We start from the raw sequence: 9,002 nt of genomic DNA, 5'->3' as shown, positions 1-9,002 counted from the left end.
ATGGCAGTGTGTGACCCATGGTACCGCCCAGTCCCAGAGGAACAAGGACAGTGTGTGGCCCACTGTAACACCCAGTCCCAGAGGATCAAGGGCAGTGTGTGACCCATGGTACCACCCAGTCCCAGAGAAACAAGGGCAGTGTGTGGCCCACTGTGCCACCCAGTCCCAGAGGAACAAGGGCAGTGTGTGACCCATGGTACCACCCAGTCCCAGAGGATCAAGGGCAGTGTGTGACCCATGGTACCACCCAGTCCCAGAGAAACAAGGGCAGTGTGTGGCCCACTGTGCCACCCAGTCCCAGAGGAACAAGGGCAGTGTGTGACCCATGGTACCACCCAGTCCCAGAGGAACAAGTGCAGTGTGTGGCCCACTGTAACACCCAGTCACAGAGGAACAAGAACAGTGTGTGGCCCACTGTACCACCCAGTCCCAGAGGAACAAGGGCAGTGTGTGACCCACTGTAACACCCAGTCCCAGAGGAACAAGGACAGTGTGTGGCCCACTGTAACACCCAGTCCCAGAGGAACAAGGACAGTGTGTGACCCACTGTAACACCCAGTCCCAGAGGAACAAGGGCAGTGTGTGACCCACTGTAACACCCAGTCCCAGAGGAACAAGGACAGTGTGTGGCCCACTGTAACACCCAGTCCCAGAGGAACAAGGGCAGTGTGTGACCCACTGTAACACCCAGTCCCAGAGGAACAAGGACAGTGTGTGACCCACTGTAACACACAGTCCCAGAGGAACAAGGACAGTGTGTGACCCACTGTAACACCCAGTCACAGAGGAACAAGAACAGTGTGTGGCCCACTGTACCACCCAGTCCCAGAGGAACAAGGGCAGTGTGTGACCCATGGTACCACCCAGTCCCAGAGGAACAAGGACAGTGTGTGACCCACTGTAACACCCAGTCCCAGAGGAACAAGGACAGTGTGTGGCCCACTGTAACACCCAGTCCCAGAGGAACAAGGACAGTGTGTGACCCACTGTAACACACAGTCCCAGAGGAACAAGGGCAGTGTGTGGCCCACTGTAACACCCAGTCCCAGAGGAACAAGGACAGTGTGTGGCCCACTGTACCACCCAGTCCCAGAGGAACAAGGGCAGTGTGTGACCCATGGTACCACCCAGCCCCAGAGGAACAAGGGCAGTGTGTGGCCCACTGCACCACCCAGTCCCAGAGGAACAAGGGCAGTGTGTGACCCATGGTACCACCCAGTCCCAGAGGAACAAGGGCAGTGTGTGACCCATGGTACCACCCAGCCCCAGAGGAACAAGGGCAGTGTGTGGCCCACTGCACCACCCAGTCCCAGAGGAACAAGGACAGTGTGTGGCCCACTGTACCACCCAGTCCCAGAGGGGAAAGGCCAATGTGTGACCCATGGTACCACCCAGCCCCAGAGGAACAAGGGCAGTGTGTGGCCCACTGCACCACCCAGTCCCAGAGGAACAAGGGCAGTGTGTGACCCATGGTACCACCCAGTCCCAGAGGAACAAGGACAGTGTGTGGCCCACTGTACCACCCAGTCCCAGAGGAACAAGGGCAGTGTGTGACCCATGGTACCACCCAGCCCCAGAGGAACAAGGGCAGTGTGTGGCCCACTGCACCACCCAGTCCCAGAGGAACAAGGGCAGTGTGTGACCCATGGTACCACCCAGTCCCAGAGGAACAAGGGCAGTGTGTGACCCATGGTACCACCCAGCCCCAGAGGAACAAGGGCAGTGTGTGGCCCACTGCACCACCCAGTCCCAGAGGAACAAGAACAGTGTGTGGCCCACTGCACCACCCAGTCCCAGAGGAACAAGGGCAGTGTGTGACCCATGGTACCGCCCAGTCCCAGAGGAACAAGGACAGTGTGTGGCCCACTGTACCACCCAGTCCCAGAGGAACAAGGGCAGTGTGTGACCCATGGTACCACCCAGTCCCAGAGGAACAAGGGCAGTGTGTGGCCCACTATAACACCCAGTCCCAGAGGAACAAGGGCAGTGTGTGACCCATGGTACCACCCAGTCCCAGAGAAACAAGGGCAGTGTGTGGCCCACTGTACCACCCAGTCCCAGAGGAACAAGGGCAGTGTGTGACCCATGGTACCACCCAGTCCCAGAGGAACAAGGGCAGTGTGTGGCCCACTATAACACCCAGTCCCAGAGGAACAAGGGCAGTGTGTGACCCATGGTACCGCCCAGTCCCAGAGGAACAAGGACAGTGTGTGGCCCACTGAACCTTCCAGCTCCAGAGGGGAAAGAAGTGTGTGACCTACTTTAACACCCAGTGCCAGAGGAACAAGGGCAGTGTGTGACCCACTGTACCACACAGTCCCATAGGAACAAGGACAGTGTGTGACCCACTGTACCACCCAGTCCCAGAGGAACCTGGACAATGTGTGACCCACTGAACCACCCAGTCCCAGAGGGGAAAGGACAATGTGTGACCCACTGTACCGCCCAGCCCCAGAGGGAAAAGGACAATGTGTGACCCACTGTACCGCCCAGTCCCAGACGGAAAAGGACTGTGTGTGACCCACTGAAGCACCCAGTCCCAGAGGAACAAGGACAGTGTGTGACCCACTGTACCGCCCAGTCCCAGAGGGAAAAGGACAGTGTGTGACCCACTGTACCGCCCAGTCCCAGAGGAACAAGGACAGTGTGTGACCCACTGTACCGCCCAGTCCCAGAGGGAAAAGGACAGTGTGTGATCCACTGTACCGCCCAGTCCCAGAGGAACAAGGAGTGTGTGACCCACTGTACCGCCCAGTCCCAGAGGGAAAAGGACAGTGTGTGATCCACTGAACCACCCAGTCCCAGAGAAACAAGGACAGTGTGTGACCCACTGAACCACCCAGTCCCACAGAAACAAGGACAGTGTGTGACCCACTGTACCACCCAGTCTGAGTGGAGAATGGACAGTGTGTGACCCACTGAACCACCCGGTCCCAGAGGAACAAGGACAGTGTGTGACCCACTGTACCGCCTAGTCCCAGAGGAACACGGACAGTGTGTGACCCACTGTACCACCCAGTCCCAGAGGAACAAGGACAGTGTGTGACCCACTGAACCACCCAGTCCCAGAGGAACAAGGACAGTGTGTGACCCACTGAACCACCCAGTCCCAGAGGGAAAAGGACAGTGTGTGACCCACTGAACCACCCAGTCCCAGAGGAACAAGGACAGTGTGTGACCCACTGAACCACCCAGTCCCACCGAAACAAGGACAGTGTGTGACCCACTGAACCACCCAGTCCCAGAGGGAAAAGGACAGTGTGTGACCCACTGTACCACCCAGTCCCAGAGGGAAAAAGACAGTGTGTGACCCACTGTACCGCCCAGTCCCAGAGGGAAAAGGACAGTGTGTGACCCACTGTACCACCCAGTCCCAGAGGAACAAGGAGTGTGTGACCCACTGTACCGCCCAGTCTGAGTGGAGAATGGTCAGTACATTTATGAAACTGGTTCTTTTTGTTTCATCGATTTCCCCTTGTGTCGCTTTCTCGCAGGTGTACTGTTCTGTGTCGTTGCAGTAACTCGCTGAAAGGAGACAAGACATCGGGTATCAGGACCCCCTTCAACAGTGAACGGCTTCACATATAAGTCTGATTCCAACGCCCACTCTCCACATCCAGCTCAGGCTGTGAGAACACCTCCCACCCTGCCGGAGCAATAAGGCCAGTAAGACTCATCTGATAGGTATGATAAACTCGCTCTCACGCCCACACAGGGCAGGTGCTGGAGCCTGTGAGCTGGCAATCAACTCCCCAGGTGCTGAGATCCGGTTACTGATATCTGCTTCCTTCATTCTTTCTCTGTGTGTTTTGGACTTGTAGAGCTGTTTTCGTGTTCGGGCCCGGAGAATGGAGCCGGCCGGAGACAGCAGGAAACAGGTGAGCGTGGGTGGAGGTGGGTTACCTGTCAGTGCGGTTAGTACCTTCTTTCCTGTAGGGTTTAGCCCACTACTGCCCATACCTATAGGGTTAGGCTCAGTACTGCCCATACCTATAGGGTTAGGCTCAGTACTGCCCATTCCTGTAGGGTTAGGCTCAGTACTGCCCATTCCTGTAGGGTTAGGCTCAGTACTGCCCATTCCTGTAGGGTTAGGCTCAGTACTGCCCATACCTATAGGGTTAGGCTCAGTACTGCCCATACCTATAGGGTTAGGCTCAGTACTGCCCATTCCTGTAGGGTTAGGCTCAGTACTGCCCATTCCTGTAGGGTTAGGCTCAGTACTGCCCATACCTATAGGGTTAGGCTCAGTACTGCCCATTCCTGTAGGGTTAGGCTCAGTACTGCCCATTCCTGTAGGGTTAGGCTCAGTACTGCCCATTCCTGTAGGGTTAGGCTCAGTACTGCCCATTCCTGTAGGGTTAGGCTCAGTACTGCCCATTCCTGTAGGGTTAGGCTCAGTACTGCCCATACCTATAGGGTTAGGCTCAGTACTGCCCATTCCTGTAGGGTTAGGCTCAGTACTGCCCATTCCTGTAGGGTTAGGCTCAGTACTGCCCATTCCTGTAGGGTTAGGCTCAGTACTGCCCATACCTATAGGGTTAGGCTCAGTACTGCCCATTCCTGTAGGGTTAGGCTCAGTACTGCCCATACCTGTAGGGTTAGGCTCAGTACTGCCCATTCCTGTAGGGTTAGGCTCAGTACTGCCCATTCCTGTAGGGTTAGGCTCAGTACTGCCCATACCTATAGGGTTAGGCTCAGTACTGCCCATTCCTATAGGGTTAGGCTCAGTACTGCCCATTCCTGTAGGGTTAGGCTCAGTACTGCCCATTCCTGTAGGGTTAGGCTCAGTACTGCCCATACCTATAGGGTTAGGCTCAGTACTGCCCATTCCTGTAGGGTTAGGCTCAGTACTGCCCATACCTATAGGGTTAGGCTCAGTACTGCCCATACCTATAGGGTTAGGCTCAGTACTGCCCATTCCTGTAGTGTTAGGCTCAGTACTGCCCATTCCTGTAGTGTTAGGCTCAGTACTGCCCATTCCTGTAGGGTTAGGCTCAGTACTGCCCATTCCTATAGGGTTAGGCTCAGTACTGCCCATTCCTGTAGGGTTAGGCTCAGTACTGCCCATACCTATAGGGTTAGGCTCAATACTGCCCATTCCTGTAGTGTTAGGCTCAGTACTGCCCATACCTATAGGGTTAGGCTCAGTACTGCCCATACCTATAGGGTTAGGCTCAGTACTGCCCATTCCTGTAGTGTTAGGCTCAGTACTGCCCATTCCTGTAGGGTTAGGCTCAGTACTGCCCATTCCTATAGGGTTAGGCTCAGTACTGCCCATTCCTGTAGGGTTAGGCTCAGTACTGCCCATTCCTATAGGGTTAGGCTCAGTACTGCCCATTCCTGTGGGGATAAGCCCACTACTGTCCATTTCTATAGGGTTAGGCTTAGTACTGCTCATTCCTATAGGGTTAGGGTCAGTACTACTGATTCCTATAGCGTAAGGCTCACTACTGTCCATTTCTATAGGGTTAGGCTCAGTACTGCCCATTCCTGTAGGGTTAGGCTCAGTACTGCCCATTCCTATAGGGTTAGGCTCAGTACTGCCCATTCCTGTAGGGTTAGGCTCAGTACTGCCCATTCCTATAGGGTTAGGGTCAGTACTACCGATTCCTATAGCGTAAGGCTCACTACTGTCCATTCCTATAGGGTTAGGCTCAGTACTGCCCATTCCTATAGGGTTAGGGTCAGTACTACTGACTCCTATAGGGTAAGGCTCACTACTGTCCATTTCTATAGGGTTAGGCTCAGTACTACCAATTCCAATAGGGTTAGGGCCAGTACCACTGATTCCTATAGGGTTAGGCTCAGTACTGCCCATTCCTGTAAGGTTAGGCTCAGTACTGCCCATTCCTGTAGGGTTAGGCTCAGTACTGCCCATTCCTATAGGGTTAGGGTCAGTCCGCACCATTCCTATAGGGTTAGGGCCAAAGTGCTGCCCATTCCTTTATGGTTAGGGTCAACACTCTCCATTCCTATATGGTTAGGGTCAAAGCGCTGTCAATTTCTTTAGGGTTAGGGTCAGTGCTATCTATTCCCATAGTGTTAGGGTCAGTACTGCCCATTACTGTAGGATTAGGTTCAGCACTGCCCATTCCTTTAGGGTTAGAGTCAGTTGTGCCCACTCCTATAGAGGTAGGAGCAGTGCTGCCCATTCCTATAGTTTTAGGATCAGTACTGCCCATTCCTATAGGGTTCAGGCTAGTAGGGCTGAAAGGATTAGGATTAGTACTGCCCATTCCTATAGGGTTAGGGTTAGTGCTGCCCATTCCTATAGGATTAAGGCAAGCAGGGCCCATTCTGAAAGGGTTAGCGTCAGTACTTTTCATCCCTATAGGGTTAGGGTCAGTGCTGTGCATTTCTATATGGTTAGGGTCAGTGCTGTGCATTTCTATATGGTTAGGGTCAGTGCTGCCCATTCCTATAGAGATAGCACCAGTACTGTCCATTGCTATATGGTTAGGGTCAGTACTGCCCATTCCTATAAGGTTAAAGTTAGTAAATAAAAGCAAAATACTGCAGATACTGGAAATCTTAAATAAAAACAGAAAGTGCTGGAAATACTCAGCTGGTCTGGCAGCATCTGTGGAGAGAGAAGCAGAGTTAATGTTTCAGGTCTGTGACCTTTCATCAGAACTGGCAAAGGTTAGAAAATAATTAAGTTTTAAGTAAGTGAAGAGGGTGGGGGCATTTGGTGGGGAAGAGAACAAAAGGGAAGGTGTATGATAGGGCAGAGGGCAGGAGAGATTAAATAACAAAGCTGTCATGAGACAAATGCTAAGAGCATGTTAATGCTTGTGGTGAAAGACAAATGGAAAAGTCCTGGGGAAAATTGATGTACAGAGAGATTTGGGTGTTCAGGTCCATTGTTCCCTGAAGGTGGCAACACAGGTCAATAGAGTGGTCAAGAAGGCATACGGCATGCTTTCCTTCATCGGACGGGGTATTGAGTACAAGGGTTGGCAGGTCATGTTACAGTTGTATAGGACTTTGGTTCGGCCACATTTGGAATATTGCGTGCAGTTCTGGTCGCCACATTACCAAAAGGATGTGGATGCTTTGGAGAGGGTGCAGAGGAGGTTCACCAGGATGTTGCCTGGTATGGAGGGTGCTAGCTATGAAGAGAGGTTGAGTAGATTAGGATTATTTTCATTAGAAAGACGGAGGTTGAGGGGGGACCTGATTGAGGTGTACAAAATCATGAGAGGTATAGACAAGGTGGATAGCAAGAAGCTTTTTCCCAGAGTGGGGGATTCAATTACTAGGGGTCACGAGTTCAAAGTGAGAGGGGAAAAGTTTAGGGGGGATATGCGTGGAAAGTTCTTTACGCAGAGGGTGGTGGGTGCCTGGAACACGTTGCCAGCGGAGGTGGTAGACGCGGGCACGATAGCGTCTTTTAAGATGTATCTAGACAGATACATGAATGGGCAGGAAGCAAAGAGATACAGACCCTTAGAAAATAGGCGACATGTTTAGGTAGAGGATCTGGATCAGCGCAGGCTTGGAGGGCCGAAGGGCCTGTTCCTGTGCTGTAATTTTCTTTGTTCTTTGCATAGCATTAGTCCAGAGTGTGTTAATGGCAGAATAATGAGCAGCTCTGTCCACATGATAAAACAGACACATGGTTAAAAAAAGAAAAATATAAGAAAAAGGCCAGTCATGCTCTGAAATTGTTGAACTCAAGGTTGAGTCTGAAAGGCTGTAGAGTGCCTAATCGAAAGATCAGGTGCTGCTCCTCGATGTTGCGTCGATGTTCACTGGAACACTGCAGCAGGCCGAGGAAATAAATGTGGGCATGAGAGCAGGGGTGTGTGTTGAAATGACAAGCAGCTGGAAGCTCAGGGTCATGCTTTCGGACAGAGCGGAGGTGTTCAGCAAAGCGGACACCCAATCTGCGTTTGGTCACCCCAGTGTAGCGGTGACTGCATTGTGAGCAGTAAGTACAGTATACTAAATTGAAAGAAGTACAAGTAAATCGCTGCTTCACCTGGAAGGAGTGTTTGGGGCCTTGGATGGTGAGGAGAGAGGAGGTAAAAGGGCAGGTATCACTCTTCCTGTCATTGCATGGGAAGGTGCCGTGGGAAGGGGACGAGGTGTCAGGGGTGATGGACCAGGGTGTCGTGGAGGGAATGGTCCCTTCGGAATGCTGACAGGGGAGGGGAAGGGAAGACGTGTTTGGTGGCGGCATCATGCTGGAGGTGACGGAAATGGTGGTGGATGATCCTTTGGATGTGGAGGTTGGTAAGGTGGAAAGTGAGGACAAGGGGAACCTAGTCGTGATTCTGGGAGGGAGGGGAAGGGGTAAGGGCAGAAGTGTGGAAAATAGGCCAGACATGGTTGAGGGCCCTGTCAACCACAGTGGGAAATCCTTGGTTGAGGAGAAAGGAAGACATATCAGAAATGCTGTTGAGGAAGGTTGCATCATCAGAACAGATGCGTAGAAGACGGATCAGTGCTGCTCCCCATTCCTATAGGGTTGGGGTCAGTGCTGTGCATTTCTAAATGGTTAAGGTCAGTGCTCCCCATTCCTATAGGGTTAGGGTTAGTGCTGTGCATTTCTAAATGGTTAGGGTCAGTGCTCCCCATTCCTATAGGGTTAGGGTTAGTGCTGTGCATTTCTAAATGGTTAGGGTCAGTGCTGCTCCCCATTCCTATAGGGTTAGGGTCAGTGCTGCTCCCCATTCCTATCGGGTTAGGGTCAGTGCTGTGCATTTCTAAATGGTTAGGGTCAGTGCTCCCCATTCCTATAGGGTTAGGGTCAGTGCTGCTCCCCATTCCTATAGGGTTAGGGTTAGTGCTGTGAATTTCTAAATGGTTAGGGTCAGTGCTGCTCCCCATTCCTATAGGGTTAGGGTCAGTGTTGCTCCCCATTCCTATAGGGTTGGGTCAGTGCTGTGAATTTCTAAATGGTTAGGGTCAGTGCTGCTCCCCATTCCTATAGGGTAAGGGTCAGTGCTGTGCATTTCTAAATGGTTTGGGTCAGTGCTTCCCATTCCTATAGGGTT

The 9,002-nt window shown here is 52.5% G+C and overlaps 1 pseudogene; it reads left to right on the top strand.

The window, feature by feature from the left end:
* Positions 1-9,002, top strand: part of LOC137367176 (protein FAM177B-like) — an 89,225-nt pseudogene continuing 80,223 nt past the window's right edge.

This window comes from Heterodontus francisci, chromosome 3 (genome assembly GCF_036365525.1).
Source record: "Heterodontus francisci isolate sHetFra1 chromosome 3, sHetFra1.hap1, whole genome shotgun sequence".
Lineage (NCBI taxonomy): Eukaryota > Metazoa > Chordata > Chondrichthyes > Heterodontiformes > Heterodontidae > Heterodontus > Heterodontus francisci.
Note: the sequence above shows the minus strand (reverse complement) of the source record. Positions and strands in the feature narration are given on the sequence as shown.